Here is a 23,157-nt window from a genome sequence, read left to right as displayed (position 1 = left end):
TACATTGATAGGACATACCCAAGCTTTTCTTCTGAGCCACATAATGTTCGATTGGGCCTTGCCACTGATAGGTTCAACCCCTTTAGAATGCAAAGCACATCGTATAGTTCTTGGCCAGTGATGTTTGTCACATATAACCTCCCTCCTTGGCTATGTATGAAACCGCAATTCACTATGCTAGCATTGCTCATTGAGGGACGATGACAACCTGGTAATGATATAGATATTTATTTACTGCCGTTGGTCCATGAATTGCAATCCTTGTGGGATAAAGGAGTGCTAGTCAAAGATGCTAATAGGGGTGATGTCTTCAATATGCGTGTAGTTCTCTTATGGACAATTCACGACTTCCCAGCTTTTGGGAACATCTCTGGATGTAGGACTAAGGGGAGATATGCCATGATGTTCTCTTCATCGATGTCAGTCGTGGAATACTACCTTCTAAAACGTTTTCCAGTTCCCTATGGTACAGAAATTCTGTTATTTGCTTTTGTCATTTTTATATTTATTATATATGTATATCGTAGACCGACCGTAAGGCTCATCGAGGTAGCGCCGCAAGCACGTCGACGCCTCGCGGGCCGTAGGCACAGGCATACCCTAGTATTTACATAAAAGAGGAAATATAGTTAAGGTTAGTAACGAACTTATACTTTTAGAAATTTTCTAATCGGCCTTATGGCGAACTTCCTTATATTTATGGTTGTGTATATGTGTTTTGTCTTATCTGGTTAATCTCTTTACTGTCAGGTAATTGAGATATGTCTTATTCCGGTGATTACTCGGTTATTTCCTTTGGGTTGCCACTTCTTAGGAAATGCAGTCCTTGCCCGGAAGCAAACACTAATTCTGATATAGAGTGCCCGCGTCCTCCATGAATGTATGGGAATTGTTTCAATTTCAACAGATCAATCAGATAGTGTAACCATTCAATTGTAATCAATATGATCACGACATACAATAAGATGGTCTCTGCATAATTTGGATAGTACAATTAGTGATTTTTATTTACACAAATATAACTTTCTGCAGGTGGATGACAAGTACCAAAATTCCTCCAATTCTAAAGTTTAGGAGGGCCTTAGAAGTAGCAACTCACCTCTCATGCTGGTTCAACCACTCTCTCGGTAAGAATCTCCATCATCTCATCTTTTTACGTACATTAGTAGAACATGTGGCACTTTTTCTCTGGAGTTTCTATACATAGCTTATAGAAATTAGAAATATATGTTACGCACTTACACATGATGAATGCGACTTGATTGGATACAATTAAGCAATGTAGAGCAGCCCAAGTTCAACGAGTTATGCAGAGTAGATGTCAAGCCCAAGTTAGTGGAAACCATTGTCCATTGATTAATTTAATTTCTTTTAGATGGTATTTTTTAGAGCAAGTAAAAACAAAGTGAGATGCTAATTTAAGTTTTAATTGTAGCACATAGAAATGCTCTTGCTATGTGCTACGACTTTTTTCCATTCATCTAGGTTTCAACTTTTAGACTTATGGGATTTTGACTTTAATATCATTTCCTTGTGATTCATTTGTATGTAGGTATTTGTATGTAGGTGGATGCTCATGAAAAGGTTATTAAGGCTAGGGTTCTATGAAGCTAGGACTTCAAATCATTTTCGAAAGTATTCAAGTGCAAGGGAATGATAAAACGTAACGGAGAAACATGTGTGAGGTGAACTAAGGCATTATTACTTGTACGGGGTGATGAAATATATTGAAAAATATTTGGAAATTTATATTATATTGAGTTTGTGGTAATAAATGCTATATACTTTCTTTTTTTTACTTGTATGAATATTCATCTCTTTATCTATTTTTCGGCAAAGGAATTTTGATTGGGAATGTGGTTTCTTTGTAATATTGTTATTAAGATGGATGGATTATTAGTTGGATTGAAAGGCAAAAGTGGATTAAACTAGTATATATATATATATTATTTTTGTTTGTTTTTTAATTCTAAAACGTTTTAGCCAAGGCCAATGTCCATAGATAACGCAAAAAGATGTGTGTGGCAGAGGTACTTTTACCACAGATTATGCCACAACTTTTATCTCTCACAAAAATAATTGCAACGGATTATGCCACGATCATTATCTATGGCACTTGCCACGGCTTATGCCACGGTCAAGAGCTGTGGTCATTGCTACGGCTATTCCCACTGTCATTATCTATGGCACTTGCAACGGCGTTTGCCACGGTCATTCGCAGTGGCAAGTTCTTACGACTTGAGATGTTGCGTGGACCGTCGCATTTACCCACGGTCATTCGTTGTAGCTAACCTTTTCCCGATAGGTCAAAACCCCACGGACTTGCGACAGATGATAACCGTGGCTAAAACCTTTTACCCACGGTTTTGGTCCATGGCTAAAAGTCAGCTTTCTTGTAGTGAACCAAGCTCACTGCATAAGAAATATTTGGTCGGGTAATAGTTAAATAGATCAGTTTACCAACTAATCGCTAATACTTATCAATGTCAATGAAGAGATCACCGGTATTGTCTAACTTGACTCCACTGTCAGTAAGAGAATCAGATGGTTTTATCCCAAGCTTTCCTGTTTCACTTAAAAGGTCCAACACATACTTTCTTTGATTAAGAAATATGCCCTTTTTTTAATAGGCAATTCGATCCTTAGAAAGTACTTCATAATACCTAGATCCTTAGTGGCAAACTTCTTGTGTAGTAGATCCTTGAGCTTAGAGATTTCAGTATGATCATTACCTGTGATAACTATGTCATCAACATAAATGAGAACAATAACCAAACCAGACTTGCTAGATTTAACAAATAAGGAAAGATCAGCATCACTCCGCTTAAGACCGGTAATCACAAGAACAGAACTGAGCTTGGCATACCATGCTCTTGGAGATTGCTTGAGTCCATATATATCCTTTTTTAACTTGCATACCAATCCAACCTTAGCCTCCTTCGGATGTCTAGGTGGAATGCTCATATACACTTCTTCTTTAAGATCGCCATGTAATAATGCATTATTAAAATCTATCTGAAATAATTTCCAATCTTGATTTATATCTAGAGATACAAGAACTCTAAATGTGTTCATCTTAGCGACTGGTGCAAAAGTCTCCATGTAGTCTTGACCATATGTTTGAGTGAATCACTTTGCAACGAGTCGCGAGCTTTAGACCTCTCTAAAGAACCATCACTATTGAACTTGTTTCTGAACACCCAACGATAATCAACAGTTTTCTTTCCGTAAGGTAACATAATGAAGAGTAGTAAAGTGGTGGGTGTTAGGTTGTGTTGTTCATCTTGAATCTATGATAAGGAGAAGATGGGAATGAACCTACAACTTAAACTTCTTCTTTTCCTATTTACTCTAGTTTATTCTCAAGTGGGATTTGAATGAAAGTATGTTTAAAATCACTAGTTGCTCTAAGGATAAGATTAAAATATGAAAACTTGGGTAGTTTAGATCAAGACATGTATGTAGATGGGTTTATTGTTTAGTAAATAAGTGAACAAGTTGTATTCATTAATTAAATACAACTTGTTTGGGTTGGGTTGAAAGAAAACAAACAAGATTGAGAAATAGATGAAAGAAAACAAACAAACAAGATCAAGAAAACTTGAAATATATTGATATGAAGAACCTTGAATAAGAACTTGAAGAACACAAATGAAAACTAAATTAAGCAAATAAAAAGACTTGAAATTAAAATGGCTTAAATGTAAATTAGGTTACTCTACTCCTAACAAACCAAATGGTTTGGACCCTAAGACATTGGATATCTATTTATCTACATCTCTTTGGTTTATATAGGACACCAATTACATATTTGCCCCTTCTTCTAGAAACGCCTTGAGGATAAGATTAAGCTTTGTAGACTTTTGACTTAAGCCCATATAATTGAATTCTTGGATTTGGTTTTAAGTCCTTGAGTCCATAGCTTTTAGCTTTGAGTCCTTGAGAGTTAACTTGACAGTTAACTTTGACTTTTCGGCATTTTTGCTCATAAACTTGAATCTTCTCAAGCAGCGTCAATAGCAATCCTTTTTGAGCTAAAATGCACGTATTAGGAATATACGTCCTAAATGGCTTGTATCCTGCAAAAGGTAGCGAAAGGTATAAGTTGTCTGCTCATTAAGCATAAAAAGGGCATATTTGAAGCATTGTAAAGGTAATAAAATGTACATTTGGGGATTGATCAACTACCCTCAAACAACATTTTTCTTGTTCTCAAGCAAAGATGAGAGAGAGAAAACTAAGATCACAAATGTGTGATTTATTATACTAGTCTCGTTTTGCGGAGTGCAATTGCATTGACCATATGCAACAAGGCCTTAAACCACTAGGAATTTCCTAGTGGATGAGCTTAAGCCTCGTGAGAGTTTCCATAGAAGGTACTCACAAACTTCATCTATCTAATACAAAGAGTCTTGTTTCCTTGCTTATTCTCAAAGGTCTATACATCTCATTAGCAGGGGAATAAAGAAAAGCTCCTTTGAACTCAGAATAACATATATATAGTAATTTAATCATCTAAAGATAAACGTGCAAAACATGAGCAATGAAATGCAAAAGCAGAGTTGTTTCCGAAACTTTTGGAGAGCGTCCTTAAGGTGGGTTCTCACAGGGGTGTGTTGCAATCACAACTCTCTAATAGATTCACTCAATTTTCATTTTTTCAAGTGTAGATGGCACTTATATTCCTCACATACACGAATGACGTCCAAAGAAACTGGGGTCGATTGATCACAATATTCACTTACTATCACACCATCCTATTCCTAGTTGAGCTAGAAGTCTTTTATTAGGAATTACGGGGCTAAGGTAGTGGTTTAGAAATAAAAAAGAAGGGAAAACAAACTCCTATAAGTTGAGAAACTAGGTCTTCAGGATATTTGTAACTAGAGAAGAACCTCGTTTTGTTCTTTTGTTTCCAAATTTGTGATTCATTCTTTAGCCCTTTGGCTTTGTGACTCCATATGATTTTGATTTTTGGGAGTTCTAACTTTGCTTTTGTTTCTTTTGAAATCGACTCCCTTTGATTTTGAACTTTTGGGAGATTTCGATTTTTAAATCTTTTCTTTCTTTTCTTTTCGAAGCTTCTAACTACTATATTTTTGTACAAGACCTTCGCTTCTCTTTTTACTGTTCATCCAATTCTCAACTCGTCAGCTAGATACACTTTTTATTGGGTTTGTAGTAACGGTTCAGGGATTGATGGCGAAGAAATAAAAAGGTTTTTAGAAATTGGTGAAGGCTCAAAGGGGGAAGAAAAACTATCTTTTTGGGTTTTTAACGTTTATTTGGCTATATCGATCCAAAAATGGCCTAAATTCTCTCCTAGGATATGGCGTAGTGATCAAGCAAGTGGACGTGTTATCTCTATATCCGGGCATCCTTTGTGTCATCACTCAATAATCATTCATATGATGTTTTTAGCTAGATTCTCACAGGATATGGAACTTAACTGTTCTAACCTTAGTCTCGGAAACTAACTGCTATATACAATCAAATGCTGATGCATGTCGTTTATGAAAAGATGCAGAAACTATTATATGTATATTAGTCTGAGTTTGAAGAATAAATCTTTACTCTATTGTTATAATAAGATTTGTAAACCATTTGTTTATCATAGAAAAAGGAAAACAAGGCGTTTAGTACTAAACAGAAAAATATTTTTGGTCTTTTCAAAATTTGTTTACAGAAAGAAATAAATATAGAAATATACTTAATATATCTAATATAAAAAATTGCTATTTAATAAATGCCTAGTTTTTGCAAAATGTTACTATACCACCCCCAAACAAAAATATGATTTGTCCTCAAAGTATGAAGAAAAGGAATAAGATTACCATAGGAACATGAGCAAAAATGGCAGTAACATGTACTCTGTTCTTCGTGATGAGAATATACCACCCCCAAACAAGTTTGGAGCGTGGTTTGATAGATATAGAAGAAGATGTACTATGTTTATTATACTAGAGATTTATGTAATTATTCTCCCATGAAATACTTAACATGCATATAGAATTATACATAGAAGTTAAGAAATAAAAAGATGGGAAATGCAAGTATGTAAACAACTATCTATATGAAATGTGTGTGTGTGTGTATTTTTGGTTTGTTTTTTTCAATCTAAATGTATCTCTAACCATATAAAGAGTTTATACAAGAAAATAAAATTATACGTTTATCCAGTATCATTTTGGTTACTCTGGGACGTAAAATTTTAATTTTTATATCCTTAAGTTTTGAAAACTATGTAGAGATGTTATAAAGATAACTCGTACAAAAGCTGTGATTTTTAAAGCTAAGTTTGAAAAACAAACCATAACAGGTGATCTTAGGCAACTTTCGTGTGGGCTCTTTATTGAACCCAATCCAGTCAGACTATGGCTTCAGTTATGTGTGTTGTGGGATTTACTGTATAAGACTTAAGACGTCTCGTACAAATATCATGGTGATATGGGCGACCTTTAGTAACACATAACTAATCCTCAAACCGCTCTTAGAAGAATGGAGATTACGTACTTCTAAGGGTTGGACTATGTGGAATCCATTGCCCGTGTTTTTAGAAAATCATATAACGAGTGTTGTATCGAGAATCTTCTATTATAAGCATGGAGAAAAACAAACATTTATGAAAGGGTGAGAGAAGGGTTTTTCTTTTTAGCTTTTTAGGTTTTTGTTCCTAAATTACTTAAAACAATAACAGAAAAAGAGAAAATTACTAAGAAAAATCACTATGAGGAGAGTGATCCTCCTAATAAAATGAAAAGATTTTTGAATTTAGGCCGGTGACTCAAATTGTGAACCATCCCATGGTTTGGTCTCCCTAGATCTTCCACCTCTTGTTTTGCAAGTAGGCAAATCTAGTGCAGAGGAATAGCTCTATTTCTAGATAATCTAGTCTCTCCTCTCCTACTCTCTAGTTAGCCCTAGTTAAAGTTATTCTAACTAGATTGTAAGACGAAACTCGAAACAACTAGAAATCGCCCACAGAAGGAAAAAGTTTTTGAAATAAAAATGCTCAAGTTGCCAACCATCCCATGGTTTGGCATGCCTATATAAGATGAAGCATGCTAAACAACCATGAAAATTAACCATAAGTCACCTTCACGCAATCACCATCTCACCTCTACTTTGTTTTGCATCTCTTCTTTATAGAGGAAAGACTACTCAAGCGTCAATAGTAAAGATTGAATGAAAGAACTTATGTAAGACAGAAAACAGGAAAATAAAAATAAAGATAGGAATTGTAAATGACAGGAATAGAAAAGATATTCTAAAAAGAAGTGTAAAATAAAGAAAAAGAAAATTGTATACTTGCTCCATAAAGGTACACTACTCAAACTACGAGTAAAAGTGTTAACAAGGAATATACAAGTATACATGGACTCAAAGCTCTGGCACTTACAACCACACACTCCAAGTGGAGTGGTCTGGTTACTTTTATAATGTATTCCCATGGAATGCATCGAGAAAATATAACGTGAATCTTTTATAGTCAGATATTCAAGACTATATATAGGGTCGTTTTAAGTCAGATTCCCCAAGACTATGCATATGAGAAGGATGATATGATATTAACTATATACTAGTAGTCTAAACAGTTGGGGATCTTTACAGAAAAATATATGAAAGCATTTACCCCCAAACAGAATGAAATGATGCATTTGGAGTGTGAAATGCAGAATGATAAAAGAAAGCTTATGCAAACCATCATGGAACTTATACAGTAACCCGTCATGTTTAAAATGTCCAAGAGAGTGTGAGTGTGGTAGTAGTTGTTCTTCATAAGTCTTAAATGATGCGACATATGGTAAACTGGGTTTTTCAACCACTTGAATAAAGGGATCATCGTATGCTCTCAAGAACTCATATTTCACCTTAGATTTTATTTCCTCTTTTTCTAGCACTTCAATCAATGCGGGGCTTTTCTCAACTGGAATGATAGTCTCGAGAGTTTGTATGTTGGGCAAAGTTTCTTTATTGTGAAGGTTTAGAAAATTATGAAGGATTTCAAAGGCAATTGGCTTAAATGTGAGCTTGAGGTTTCTTTGAAATGGTTTAGTGGTGCAGTCCTCAAATTTTGGTGAATTTTTTATGAATGGAGGTTGGCTTTCAAGAGGTATTAACTCGGGGGAATGATGGTCGGGTGATGGTTCTTCATATGATCTCGAGGACTCAGGGAACTATTCATCTAGCTTTAGAATTTCCACAAATTTGTGGTTCATATCGGCTATTTAAAGATGTCACAAATTTGTTCCATCGATAAGTCTTTAACGGCCAAACTAAAGTTAGATCCATTTTCCACTATAGAATTTATATCCTCTTCTCCAGGCATTTCATTTTCTTTGTCCTCTTTATCTAGAACATCATAAATTTTCTCAATGTCATCGTCCAAGTTTGTCAAGTTACTCTCCAACACAGGTTCTAGAGTTTCTTTTGTTTAAGTGTTCTCGTGCGTATAGTTATCATTATAGAATCTGGAATTCATACGATAGTCAAGTGGATCATGATATGGTTTTAATTAGTCATAAATATCAGGATGGGCTTTAGCAATTGGCTCCATTATAGCAACACCTTGTTCCTCTTTTTGGTTGGGTTCTAGACTGGTGGGAAGAATATTAGTCTCATATGTGGTATCGATTGAAATGGATTGGAGATAACATAAGGTCTTTGCTATTTGTTATATTTGAATTATTTGCTCGACCATTGCTTGGTAAAGTTGGTCTGTGATAGATGGTGGAGTGGAATATAAATTTGATATGGATGGTGATGTGAATGGTAATGGGATTTGGGTGAAACCGCACTCTGACTGACCATATGGATACATGAATGATGGTTGACTATTTGTGGTGGAATTCTATGAATTGTCTGCATGATTAGAAAACTCTGGGGTGTATTGGGTACTATGGAAATTTGAAAATTGAGGTTCGTAATCGTAATAAAATTCCATAGGAGGCTCGAACTCGGTATATGATGTGCATTGAGACGCCCAATGATACGGACTACCACAACAAGAACATGGCTCTGGGTTTGCATTATAATTCCATGACGGTGGCAATGCATATTGATAAATCATGGATGCTCAAACAAGAATGATGCACAATCTGCAGAAATTCATTTGTGCCTTTGAAGTTTTTGAAAAGTTTGCATGCAATGTCTGTAGATTAGATACTATGCCCTGTTCAAATCGAATATTGGCCGCTAATCTAGGATTTTGGCTCTACATGCGTCAAGAGGGAAGATTGTCACTTCACCAGATGGTGTGCCACCAAGAATCTCACTCACGGTATTTCTGGGGGAGGGAGTGAGTAAGGTGGTTGGTCCACTAGAATATGGAATAGTAGTTCATTACTCTCTTTGTTCGTGCTAGATGTTTGTCCTGATGGACGTGACTAGATTGGCTCTCCTTGATTGATTTTATCTTTTTAGTTTGGTCTATGTAACAAACAGTTCATGCAACGTCCGTTCTAAAGTGGGGCTTAATCCCACTTTCTGTTCTTTTAGGGCTCGGGTTTAGCCTTAGCGTTAATGTAAAGATGAGACTGAAACGTAAATCACACAATCATCCAAGCATGCTTAGTAGCACACAAGTATCCTCTTACACTTTGTAGCGAGAAGGTTTAGAAATTACCACCCAAAGTGTGCGTACATGACTCTTGGGGTGAAGACGACGAGGTGGGGTTGACAAAATGTTTGGTGTCTTGCGTGTCAACCCACCATTCGAGCTTTTCCTTACGGTTAAGAGTTTAATCTATCTAAGACCCACAAGTCGGGTCAAAATATGACCAAGCCAATAAGATATAAATGGTTGCCTTTGTGGGCCTAAACCAAAGTTGCCTTCGTGGGCTTAAAACTATGAAAGCGGTAAATACTACACCATTTGGGTGATTTTGCAACATTTCACAATTTTCATTAGTAACACTTATGCAACCCTTATAAATTTTTTAACATTTGTGTTCCGTTGGAAATGATTGTAACCGTCACCTAATCAAAGACCATTAATACTGAGTAGTTGAGAATGCTCCCAATGAAACACGTCATCCCTTTTCTCTCTCCCAAAAAAATGATGGCTACCATTCTGCCAACATCTCTCAAATCTCTCAAGACGATCGCAAAGCGCAACTAAAATTTTGATTTTACTACCAAACTGTCTAATTCAGGCACCACAAAAAAGAAGCCCAAATCGCATCACTTCTTAAACAAGGCAGAGTTGTTATTTTATAAACTAAACCGGGTGTTAGCTTCTTATTGAATCTGAACATGGAACAACAACAAGGTGGTGGTGGTGGTGGTGGTGGTGGTGAACAAGATGTTGTGGCAGCACGTTGGTGCACGTTCGTAACAGACTACCGTAAAAAAACTATTGCATCACAAAGAACTTGAAGCCAAAACTCGAACAGGTTCCTTTTTTAGCCTCTCACTCAATTACACAAACCCTAGCTTTTTTATTTCTTGAATTAACAAATTGTTAGTTATTAGAGTAAGAAGAATTTTATGTTTGATGATAAGAATTACGGAGAATTTAAACACGTGAGTGTTTTAAGTTGGAAAGAACACTTTTTTAATTAACTTTGGAGAAAAATTGGATCCACGTCATTGATTTAAGACTGTGAATGTTGAATATGCAGGGAGGGAAGCTTTGAGAGCTGCAAAAAAGGAGTATGCTAAAACTGGAGATGATTTGAAGTCTCTTCAGAGTGCTGGCCAAATTATTGGAGAAGTTCTTCGACCTCTTGATAATGAGCGATATAAGTATTTCATGCGCTTGCACTTGGTTCCCATCAAAATTGATGAGCGACTGTTTAACTGATAAATTTTTTTTTTTCAGTGATTGTTAAAGCCAGTAGTGGCCCAAGATATGTTGTTAGCTGCTGGAGTAAAGTGGATAAAGAAAAATTGACTGCAGGACTATTAGATGAGAATGAGAATCTTAAAATTTCAAATTTCGGATTGTCCACTTTACTGGAACAACTTCGTTTATCAGATTGAAGTTCATTTGCCATCAGCTTCTTCACTAACGGGAAGAGATTTATCTATTCTTTGAGAATAAGTGGTTGGTTTTCTGTCATTGGGCAAGTTTTAGCCCTGTCGTCGGTGGTGACGATGGTGTTCTTGGGTTATAAATGTGAGGCCAAATGTGAGTTCAAAGCTATCTTCAACTTTGGTGACTCTAATTTTGATAATTGTAGAATTTGTTTTGATTACTTTCTTCATAGAGATATGGTTAGTGTTGCATGTGGTCATTTGTTTTGTAAGTTGTGCTGGAAGGGATACATTACTACTTCAATTAATGATGGCCCTGGATGTTTAACAATGAGATGCCCTGAGATTAAATGTGTTGTTGTTGTGGGTGACAATTTGGTGAATAAATTAGTTTCTGATGAAGAGCAGTGGAAGTACTTGCGTTTCCTGCTTCGATCATATGTTGAAGTTAAAAAAAGAATTAAGTGGTGCCCAACTCCGGATTGTGACAATGCAGTGGAGTTTGTGGGTGGGAGTTATGATGTTTCCTATAATTGCAAACACAACTTTTGCTGAACCGACCTATCGACCCCGCTGCTGCTACTATTGAAAAAGACGCCAAGGCTCTTCAATTCATTCAAGAAATTACCAAAAATGTTGATTTCGTTCAAGAGAAGGTGTTGGCCCAAATATTGACCCAAAATGCTCACACCGAGCTTCTCAGAAGATACAAATTGGGAGGAGCAACTGACGACCGCGATACCTTCAAGTCAAAGATCCCTATAATCACTTATGAGGATCTTCAGCCAGATATCCTATAAATTGCTAATGGTGATCGATCTCCTATCCTTTCCTCTCACCCTATCTTCGAGTTCCTCACCAGGTGAGTTTGTATGTAGTTCATTTTATTATAACGATCATCAATATATGGCTTAGAATTTGGAATGGTAATATGCACCCTATCTAAACGACGTTAGTACTGATCGATCAATCTTAAGAAAAAGGAAAAAAAAGACATAATATATATGAATGACAAATGCGCAGTACTGAATCACTCAATTAGTCAAGATTCAAGAACGTACACGGCCCTCAATGCAAACCTTTGCTCACTTTAATTGCTTCTTAAGTTAGGTTTCTAAGCTAAATATGTGCTTGGATCATGCCTTGAGGTTTTGGCTTCCTCAGTTTGTGAGATGTGTTAATGGTTGCAATGTCATTACCTAGAATAATTGAATGACGTGAATAGTTTTACTAATATAAACGTGCTTCCCGAGAGTCCTTATGACAAAAATATAACTATTAGTTATTAAACTATTAGTGCATATGAATTTTTATGAACTTATAATTATAGTTATATTGTTGAAGTTCTAATTAGAGATATTATCTTACGAGTGAAAGAAAGACAGCTTATTCATTGTTAGAGGTCTTCCTTTCTCTAGCCTAAGTTAGGCCATAACTCACTAATAAGTTCACCTGCAGAGATTCATAGTCGTGCTGCTGTTTTATTGATTTTTTTTTTTCTAACTTTGCATAGAGTCATTCTCTTTTAGTTCGTCTTTTTAGAAACCATCTTCTACTATTGCCTTCTCCACGAAACTCTCTCATAGCATATTGGATATGTGTCATTCCTTGATCTCTCGATATCACATCAAGTTGGGTGTTCTCTCGATACCATTTTTTTACTCTTTAACCTTCATGGAATTTATTGAATTGCTATTCAGGTCGTTTAAAGACCATATGAACTACTTAGCTAGATTGAATTTAAGTGTCACTTTCACTTTTTAGTTGTTAAAGTTGTAATTAAGTCATGGTTCATGAAACAAATATGATCATTCTCCATACATAATTTTTACTTAAACAAGAAGGTATGCAGGTTGGTTTTCTTTTAAACTTAGTTGATTAGATAAACGTTGTGACTGTTGGTCAGTTAGCACCACTTTTTACAAAGGGGTTTGTCACTAAATTAACGATAGAGAGGAGGGAAAGTAGTGTTAGTTAAACTAATTAGTTTACGTCCCCTAATGTCACAATTTTTTAACAATACTACTAATCATTACATTAAAATGATTATAGGCATTTGTTTAACTAACAAGTCAGTGTTGTTAAATGATTTTCTGGGAGCTTTACGTGTTGTGTTATTCTAGCAATTAAAAGATTATGCCATATTTCTCATGAGTAGTTTGGTAGACGTACTGCATAGATAAACCTATATACTGTCTCATAGGATTGGAGATTACATATCTACTTCAGTATTGAGATTGTTGTTGTGGCTACTGCGGCCATTCTTGGGTCACGCACACCATTCTCAAGCGGTTGGGATATGCACTTTGTGCATTCCACGGGTTGTGTTTGGAGTGTAAGTTCTCAACCACTAAGTGATTAGATCGCTCATTATTTTAACCAGGTGAGTTTGTTCATAATGCAACTAACTTATGCATGTTTTGAATTTTACACATGGTGAGAATAAACCATCATAATACAATAAGACCAGCTTGACAAGGAGTAACTTATTTGTTGTGGTTTGCAACCCCAATCATCATTATTAATCTGCCTCATAGGTGCTTGACTAAATGCTAAGGAAGAAAATAGTAATGAGTCCGAGACCCAAGTCTATGCTAATATGCCAACAGAGGAATTATTACATTATTTCTTACCCTTCTCTAGCTAATTTATTAGACTCTTGGTTTCTTTTTACTAGGAATTGGTTCCCCAAAAGTTTTGGTTTCTTTCAATAAGGTGGAGTTTGGATTTTTTTTTTTCTTTCTTCCTATGTAGTGATTTAAAGGGTAGAGTTTAAATTCATGATTTGGAATGAATTTCTTTTCATATGATGCATGTATTCATCTTTAAGATCATGTTATAGTTGTTCCTGCAAGCATTTTAGATACCATACTAATCAATATCATGTTAATGCTTTGTATTTGACTTTCTTTAACTTTTTGCAAATTAATCTTTTGTTGAAATGGAAGTCCAAATACATTAGGTTTCAGTGGTGCCTCAAAGGCGATTGATAATAAAGCATATGGATACTGATCAAGGTACTTCCTCACCGCCTTTAAACAATAAACTGTGTTATGAGTTGGTATGTTTGTTTGATTTACCCTAGCGTAACAATCATCTTCTCCGACTCATGAAATGCGAGGAGTAGCATGATCTAAAAGAATGGTTAGAAAAGAAAGTTTGGTGCTACGAAGATGATAACTAAATAATCAAGTTTGGTTGATATTGGTGTCTTTCATATTGTTGTATGTAGCTGGCCTATATAAAAGTAGCTCGCTTATTAGATATATAATCTAAGACTTTCTAAAGTGTAAACCTATCATATTTAGGATTAATATTAATTTTTTGCTCACTCAAATAGTTTACCAATTTGGTGTCGTCCTTTTATTCAAGACAGTTGATTTAACCCCGGTTACACGTCAAGTTCACTAAGCTGAGAAGCATTAGTACCTTCTTTTTTAACCGAGTTTTTTGTTGTCTCGGTATAGATTAACTCAAGCTAATTTGAATGTTACAAGCTAATACATTGGTTACAGATACCGAAATTTATAGTTTTAAAAAAAATTAGATAGAAGCAATGCCACAAAAAAAAATAATGGCTGAGTTTCAAAAAAAAAGAAAAGAAAGACAAAGTCATGCAGCCAAGATTTTGTTAAGGATTAATTCATCTACATTTCGTTACGAGATCCAAATTTTTTTTACTGTAAACTTGGGATTTTTATTAAACCATATCAAACCCTGTTTATCTATTATGTATTGGTTGGAGATACTTGTACCTATTTTGATAATTGTGAAAGCTATAGTTTCAAACTATCTTTTGGACTGGATTGTCTTTTTTCATTTTGAGGGATCTCTCTCGCTTTCTCTCGCTCTCTCTCCTAAGTACCTTAAGTTTAATGGATACTTGATTATAGCATGCATGTTAAGATATTATGTAGTTATCTACTGGTCGATTTTGGAATGGTTGGGCCCAAGGTCTTGGGTTCGGTTCCCACCTTCACCGGGGAAAAAGTGGAAGATAGGGATTTGAGAATGAAGTCCTAAATATAGAGAAGATAAAGAGTAAGTAGTGACTGGAGATACTGGGATCCTATTTGATGATTGTGGAAGCGATTTTAAGCCTTCTAGATTTCATCATCTTCTCACACTGAATAATGCAAGTTCAAGGTTTTCTGTTTTTCCTTTTTTTTTCTGGGTTCCGACATTGGCCAATAGTTTGAGCTACATATGGAAATCATCAAATGACACCTCGAAGTCTCTGAACTATTTAGTTATGTATTGGTAACCAAGGGTAGACATTTTTACAGTCTACAGTTGACACTCTTATTAGTCTTATATTTCCCATATTGTTTCTACATTTAATTTTGTCTGAGATATGCCAGTCTGGTCATTGGTGGTTATGCTATGTTTGTTGATGTTGTGTGCAACCTTCGCGTTTCAGGTTGAACATCAAAGTCATTGAAATCTACTAGCAATTTCAGCTGGTATTAAACAGAAGGAAAATGTTGACACCATTGTTCAGAAGGTATTTCTTTAATCAACGTGCTAGATATTTAAAGCAAAATATTTTTCATCTAATCTCAAAAATTTCAGTTCTTTTCAGAAAATTTCACTGTTATTCTATTCCACTATGATTGCAATGTGGACGGGTGGCAAGATCTTGAGTGGAGTAACAAGGCCATACATATCGTTGCTCATAACCAAACAAAATGGTAAAACTCCAACTCATCCATAGTACTCCTTGGGGAGATGAATATGAAAGGTTCAGGGCATTATGCAATTAGCGTTATGCCCAAACCACTTTGATTAATGGTCAACTTAACAGAACAATAAACCCTGATCTTGCATACTATGTTTCTTTGCCAGGTGGTTCGCAAAGCGGTTTCTTCACCCTGATGTAGTCTCCATCTATGATTACATATTTATATGGGATGAAGATCTGGGAGTCGAGAACTTTCACCCAGGGAGGTACATATTAAGAGTTTGGAATATTTTCAATGTGATATTGAAATGTTTTCTTATCCTAAAGTTTTCTATCATGGTTTAGTTCCTCAGATGAGTTGGGAATAATTAAGGGAGGGGTGTTTCCTGCTCCGTGTGGGGTCTATTCAGAAGCAAAAGTCACTCCTTTTTCAAAAACATTGAACTATTGCATGCAACTTTCTTGAATTTGATTGAAAATATCAAAATATTGTATTGAATCAACGTTATAGGGCCAACTTTTGGCTGTGGTAACTAACAGTCATGATGTAAATTATACAATTTTTTAGTACATTTTAGACGCGCTGGAGAAACTAATGCCTTCTTAGGGAAGGAACTAAATTGTGTCGAGGCGTAAGGGTTATTTAACTGTTCTGGCATTCGTCGAGACAGTTAAGTAACTGGATTAAACAATGAGATATCTATATTGTTATGATTTTCAAGTTATGACAGGATTTAAGTTTATGAAATGTTGAAAATACAGAGGAGACTCTGCTGAAATTTTTGTAAGATTATTCTGTCTTTGTTTAGTTTGGGTTTTGCTTAGTTGGTCCGATCACGTCCCAAGTTTCATAATGACTGTAGATGCCATGTGTCTTTGGTAATCAATCATTATAAAATTTGGGGCTTGACATAGTTGATGGCAGATGACATGCACCTTGGTATTGTCTTAATATGGTCAAATATATAAGTAGGAAGCTAGGAGTTACATGATTCATCATGGGTTAGGGGGTAACGAATCAAGCAGTAGCTGGACTTGCTAGCAATGTTTTTGAGTGTGGTTGATGATGCTATTTTGAACTTTGCCCCTCCACTAAATGTATAGTGGAAAAACTCTCTGGGGTATTTATGATATAAGTCATTGAATGCAGCTAACAAGGTGTTCCTCTCTACCTATATTTTGGCACATTTAACGTCCAAAGTTCCTATATGTGTTGGTGATAAGGTTCGTTGGCTACTGATGATGCATGAGGATGATAATATATCGAGCAGGTGTGTGCACTTGCTTAGCATTGTTCCTAGATTATTCACGTTTTTATGTTATATTATATTCTAACATGGTATAGGCAATCTCTTTAACTTATAGTTTTCTCACATGGATTTTTACGATTATATGTACATGTTGTGTGGTAGTGTTGAACTTGCTTCTTTATAAAAGAGATGTGAAGATTAATGTGCATTGTTGGTAGTGACTTAATGGTATATAGATCTACAATGAATTTTTTTAATTTCTTTGTTTTTCTATTAGGTCTATTTGAAGAAAATTTGAACGTGGGGGATTTTATCGTAGTTGTCTTTTTTCAAAGGCAATTGTTTTGGTTGGTTGGTTCGAAGTGGGAATCAGCCAAGGACTTGGCATGTTGGAGATACTCTGTAATTGATCGATTTCCCTTCAAAATGGAGAGAAGTTGAAACCTGATACGGGTGGTATTGGCCACTGATTGCTACAAGACATGACATTGAAGGAAACTTCAAGTTTCTTTGGCAGTACTGAAGCCAACAAGCCAACAACTGCGGAACACATTCAACTATAAAGAAAGAAATGGAATGAACACATTGCTTGGGAAAAATAAAATACATAGTAGAAAACATTCTTATATTAGTTAGTTTAAATTGGTACTCGCCTCTTGATATTGTTGTGTTAAGGTTGTAGTATTATTCTTTTATATTAATATGTGTATCTATCAGGGAACATTTGCATAGGTTTCTCTTAGTTTTGCCTGTAAAATGTTTTTGTTACATTTTGGTATACATCTCACATATTCTATTACTATCTTGAAAAACAACGCATTAAAATCAAACAAGAGGATGAAGAACCAAATGCCAAGAAATAATGTCTAGGAATTCAAGTAATTTATTCATTCAATAATGGTCATAAATAAAATATTGAAATAATAAATAACTGACGCTTAAAATTATTCTTATTGTAGGACAGATTGTGATTGACTCATCAATGGACTCCTGACATATATAATGAAGTGCGCCAAAAATTTTACGTTGCAGACATACAAAAAAAATGCTCAAGTTATATGTTGAAAGTTACTTTTATTAAATATTTTTGTTATTCCAAGGGATAATATACCTACATTAAACTCACTCTTCGGTCATTGTCTTTCATTTAAACTATTTGTGATGAAGCTTACTGTAACAAACACATTTTGTCAATTGTCTTTCCAATATGCAACATACGTTGGTAGTCAATTTCATTGGACTCTTTTAGTTGGTTGTTCAACGAACATATCATATTATATGTTGGCTATATTTCCATGGTGGTTATAGAAACATCCTTATAGTGGTGTTGTTTTACCTATATTCTTTGAATTGATTGTGTTCAGCCCATTGTCTCATATTCTGCTACAAGCTTTCTTTTAGTATGATTTACTGATTACTGAATAGCTTGCTTAACTTGGTTGTTGAAGCTTAACCTTTTAGCCAATGTTGCACATTGTTTGATGGTCATCTGATTTTGAGCTTAATGCTTTATACCTTGGTGAATCTGTGGACTCGGTAAATGTATCTATCGTTGAATCCTCTAGAATAGGCTCTGGGCAGAATGTCATGTTGCTAGAACCAGCAACATTTGAACAATAATTGATGGGATCAGTACAACTCCCAATCTTTAGGTTTAGAGAAAACCCGCGACGCAAACATTCGCCAGAAGGTGCTGCTAGGTCCCATACTCCTTCATCGGCAACCTGACAACTTATTGCAACAGGAACAATAGTAACCCAAAACTAGAAACTAAACCCCTTAAAAAAAATTAGAAAAACATAAACCCTTCAAACAAACTATACATATATTATAAGCAATGAATCATTAGCTATCAATATACATATATTATTTATTCAAGTAGACTTTAGACTTTTGAGTCATTAGCTATCTATGTAGTAAGTCCGGCCATAGGCCGGGCCAAATGGCTAGTTTGTGTATAGTAATAGAATTTATTTGTAACATTTATTTAGATATATTAAGGTGACACTTACAGAAACGTTACCAATGGTAAAATGAAAATGTTAAAAATTAAAACACTGCGGGTGTGTTTGTTATGATGGAAACACTATGGAAAGGAAAGGAAAGGAAAATAAGAGTGGTCCACCTTTTCCATAGTTTTTAAGGCATTTGTTTACCCATGGAAAGGAAATGGGCTTTTCCATATAGAAACAAAATCATAGAAATGGAAAAGGTTTTGTGTCCTTAGCTGACCCTGAAAATTTTGTGGAAAGGAAAAGAAATGAAATAGATAGATAGGAACTTACTACTAATACACCCATGACCCAACAATACAATTATTCCTTTCCATAGCTTTTGCAAACAAACATGATTATTTTTTTCCCCAGTTTACCAAACACATACCATTTAAAATTATTTCCTTTCCATTCCATTCCATAGTGGACCACCCATTTTATTTCCTTCCCTTATGAGTTAGAATTTAACAAACACACCCTGCGAAATTATACGAGGGACTATTTTCACTGTCGAGCTCATCTCACACAGAACGAAGAAAAAAAATGCAGAGGGAAAAAGAAAAACTTAAATTGTGGTTGCCGTTGGTCATTGGGGGTAAGTTGCCATCTAATTATGTTCTTCTATTTTGTTCTTCCTCCCATTTCTCCTTCCTTTCTCCTTTCAATTCATAACAATGTTTGATTTTTGTTTCGACTATTTAGGGTGTTTTGAGAAGTTGTTCGGCACTTAATTTAGCACAGGAGTTACTCGATCTACTCAAGAAGGTTGGCCTTTTGGCAAGGTAACACACTGTATTGGGTTCTAGGGTTTCAATTTTTCGAAATTTGGTTTTTAACTAGCTAAGGCTTTAATTTTTTAAAAGTTCTTAATTAATTTAACACACCTGTTCTTGAACGCCCATCCTCACCACCACTAATTTATACTTAATTGATACTTGAAGATGCAAAATATTGCTTCCAATCATAAATAATAAAGTGGGTATCAGGGTATGTGTTGTTTTAATTTATATTTTGTTTGTAGTCTTCATATTTTTCTTTGTTTGGTTAAGTCAGTGGGTTTTATAATGAGTTAAGTGAAGAATTGCTTGAATTGTTTTGCTAGTATAAATTGGGTATGGATAGAGTTCTTGCATTGTTTAATAAATTGATAAAATTTTCGTATGAAGAATTTTCATGGGGAGTATGTTGTTATGGGGTTGGCAAAGAAGTAACTTTTTTGGTTGTTTGGTTAAATATACGATTAGTATGTTGTTTATGGGTTGATAAAGAACACGGTGATGGACTAGTTCTTGATGTAGCTTCACTATGTGGGTGTGTTTGTTATGATGGAAACACTATGGAAAGGAAAGGAAAATAAGAGTGGTCCACCTTTTCCATAGTTTTTAAGGCGTTTGTTTATCTATGGAAAGGAAATGGGCTTTTCCATATGGAAACAAATGGAAAAGGTTTTGTGTCTTTAGCTAATCCCTGAAAATTTTGTGGAAAGGAAAGGAAAGGAAAGGAAATAGATAAATAGGGACTTACTACTAATACACTCCACTCAACAATACAATTATTCATTTCCATAGCTTTTGCAAACAAACATGATTATTCCTTTCCCCAGTTTTTACTTTCCTTTCCCCAATTTACCAAACACATACCATTTAAAATTATTTCCTTTCCATTCCATTCCATAGTGGACCACCCATTTTATTTCCTTTCCTTTCCATGAGTTAAAATTTAACAAACACACCCTGTGTGTTGGAAATGGAAGGTTGTATTGGAATGTGGAGGGAATGGTAGATAGACAAGACAAGAGACATTAACACTTCTTCGAAATTAGGCCTAGAGTTAGTTAGAAACTACTTGGTTTGGTTTTGGCGGGTTGTTTGATGTTTCATAGTGCTGATGATACTTAATTGAGTGATTCCTTCCAGCACAACCATCTCCACCTTCATTTTACTTGCCGAAAGAGCTTCCATATTTCTGCGTGTTGTGTTTAATACTGATTCGCTTCCTGTACCACTTTCATTAGAAGCACCAAGTCTGATTTTAGTGTCCCTTTGATTGGGAATAATAGAAATAATATGGCCAGCTGGTGTGTATGCATATCTCATGTTGTCTTCCTGCCACCTTTATCATTCAAACATTCACTTTCTATTAACTACACCTACTTATAAGTTGATCATATTTCTTTCATCTCATAGTACCTGTAGAAGGATGCATGCATACAATCCTAGACTGAACTCGTGGTCTATTTGTTGACATATCTTTTTTTTTTTTTTTTAACACAAACACAACAAAGCTTGTCTTTTACTGCAAATTCTAAAAGGACAACAATGAGCAACACAAGGACACACTTATTTAAAAATGTTTGTTTTCTTTTCTTCTTGTTTCTATGATGATGATGATGATGGATGAAAGTGATTTTTAGGTGCATGTATGCTAATTTTTCATAAAATTATAAGATTCTAAGGTATTCTCTGATGGGTTTTTTGGTAAGAAAAGCATGACTACAAATTGTTCTTCTTGCTTAGTATTTGGTACATATAACAACCCTTTTAGGGTATACTACTGCTTGAAGATACATTGTCATGTCCTTGACACCTGCTCTGGGTACAACTTATGTCAGATTAGTGTTTTTTTCGTATTGCAGAACATCAAGAAACTAAGCAGCTTGGAAATGTAAAACTTGGCAAAGATCGATCAAACAATAGAGGCGTGCTTTTTGCCAGGATAGGTACTAATTCTTTTCTTATTTCTTTTCGTTCTTTTTTGTGTTTGCTCTTGAGCTTGGACATTGAACTTGGGGTGCTAAGGGTAATCTTCAGTGTTAATTCAGAGATGATGTTGACAAAGAAAATGTGACACTTTTTGTTACAACTGAAACTGAAATTGTCTAATTAAACTGTGTTAATTTATTCTATGAGTAGACTTTCATCTTGTTTAATTTATTTATAATTATTATGATTCAAGGTTTTAAGAAATGGGGCATCATTGTTACATGATTCTTTAAACTTAGTGGCTATTTTAATGACACGAAATGTTAAGTTATGTGTACAAGTGTGGCAGTGGAAGTTATAAGGAATTGTTTCAAAACTTTTTGGAGTAGGTATATTTCTTTTGCACACTATAGACGGGTATTGATTTTTGTAAGTCTCAATAATTGATAACACAAGAAGAGAACTCTAGATTTTTCTTATTACTTGGGGTTGGCCTGTACGATGTTTCTCGCATCCAGCCTGGAGAGAAGAGTTTCTGAAACCTGAGGTTAGCTAATACTTTTTTCTCAATTAGGGTGTCTATGCAAGTTTACTTGTAGAAACATTGTACTACAGTAGTCTCTAGACTGGAATGTAAGAGGGACATTCCATTTGTTAGCTAGAAGAGAGCATATCAGTCTTTGTGAGAATCTTTACAGGTGAACATCTTTCCACAAAGTATTCACACAGCTGTCATGTTGAAAATTGCTATTTATGAAGAACTTTTGCATCTCGATCATTCCCAAATTTATGTTTCACCCCTCACCAACACATTCACGCAAGCAGGACACACAGAGGTGACAAGTTTTGGGATGGAAACCCAGTTTTGGAACCTCACATTACAGGAAGAATGCAACTGCTTACCAGTATTTTCCTTGACAAAGTTAATTGATAGTGGATGTTACTTTTCTCATTTCAGAGGAATCTGCAGTTGAAGCTTCCAACAAGGAAACACCAAGGACAGATGCAGGCGAAAAGAAATGAAAGTCAGACAGTCCAGGACTTGTAAGTATGTTGGAATCTGCAGTTGAAGCTTCCAGTAAGGAAACACCGAGGGCAGATGCAGACGAAAAGAAACGAAAGTCAGACAGTCCAGGACTTGTAAGTATGCTTGACATGGTATACTTTACGTGCAAATTTGATATTCTATTGGGCCATTTACTTTTCTGTAACTCTAACATGCTATTAAGCAGTGAACGTTTCAAAAAATCGATTAAAAGTGCATGTTTGCAGTTGAGTAATACAAACTCTTTAACTCCAGTTATTGATGTCCCTTGTGGTTCCATTCAACAAATGTATCTAGAACTAATAAATAACCATATTTTTTTTGCCTAGTCACGTACAGTTGAGTCCTTGCTTGTTGCATTTGCCCACATCTTAATCAAGAGCTAGGAAGCACGGATACCGATACGCCACACGGATACGACACGACACGGATATGCGGACACGGTATTTTTCAAGGACACATTTGAATAATATATATATATATATAAAAATATTATATAATTGAGCAT

General features: G+C 35.2%; 3 long non-coding RNA genes across 4 annotated transcripts; all 3 read left to right on the top strand.

Moving 5' to 3' along the window:
- Positions 1-1,009: 1,009 nt before the first annotated feature.
- Positions 1,010-1,905, top strand: LOC147509641 (uncharacterized). The gene is made up of 2 exons (XR_015216596.1): positions 1,010-1,127; positions 1,553-1,905. It is a non-coding gene; the product is annotated as an uncharacterized LOC147509641 (long non-coding RNA).
- A 13,479-nt stretch (positions 1,906-15,384) lies between these two features.
- Positions 15,385-15,953, top strand: LOC147509640 (uncharacterized). Its single transcript, XR_015216595.1, has 3 exons — positions 15,385-15,481; positions 15,550-15,668; positions 15,823-15,953. It is a non-coding gene; the product is annotated as an uncharacterized LOC147509640 (long non-coding RNA).
- Positions 15,954-19,427: 3,474 nt separating this feature from the next.
- Positions 19,428-21,824, top strand: LOC147509639 (uncharacterized). 2 transcript variants are annotated; one of them, XR_015218547.1, is made up of 3 exons: positions 19,428-19,497; positions 19,605-19,684; positions 21,538-21,824. It is a non-coding gene; the product is annotated as an uncharacterized LOC147509639 (long non-coding RNA). The 2 variants fall into 2 exon arrangements; XR_015218546.1 differs by having other exon boundaries at positions 19,605-21,824.
- Positions 21,825-23,157: the final 1,333 nt, after the last annotated feature.

The sequence above is a fragment of the Coptis chinensis genome, chromosome 3, assembly GCF_015680905.1.
Source record: "Coptis chinensis isolate HL-2020 chromosome 3, ASM1568090v1, whole genome shotgun sequence".
NCBI lineage: Eukaryota > Viridiplantae > Streptophyta > Magnoliopsida > Ranunculales > Ranunculaceae > Coptis > Coptis chinensis.
The sequence above is the reverse complement of the archived record's forward strand: the minus strand, read 5'-3'. Positions and strand labels throughout refer to the sequence as shown.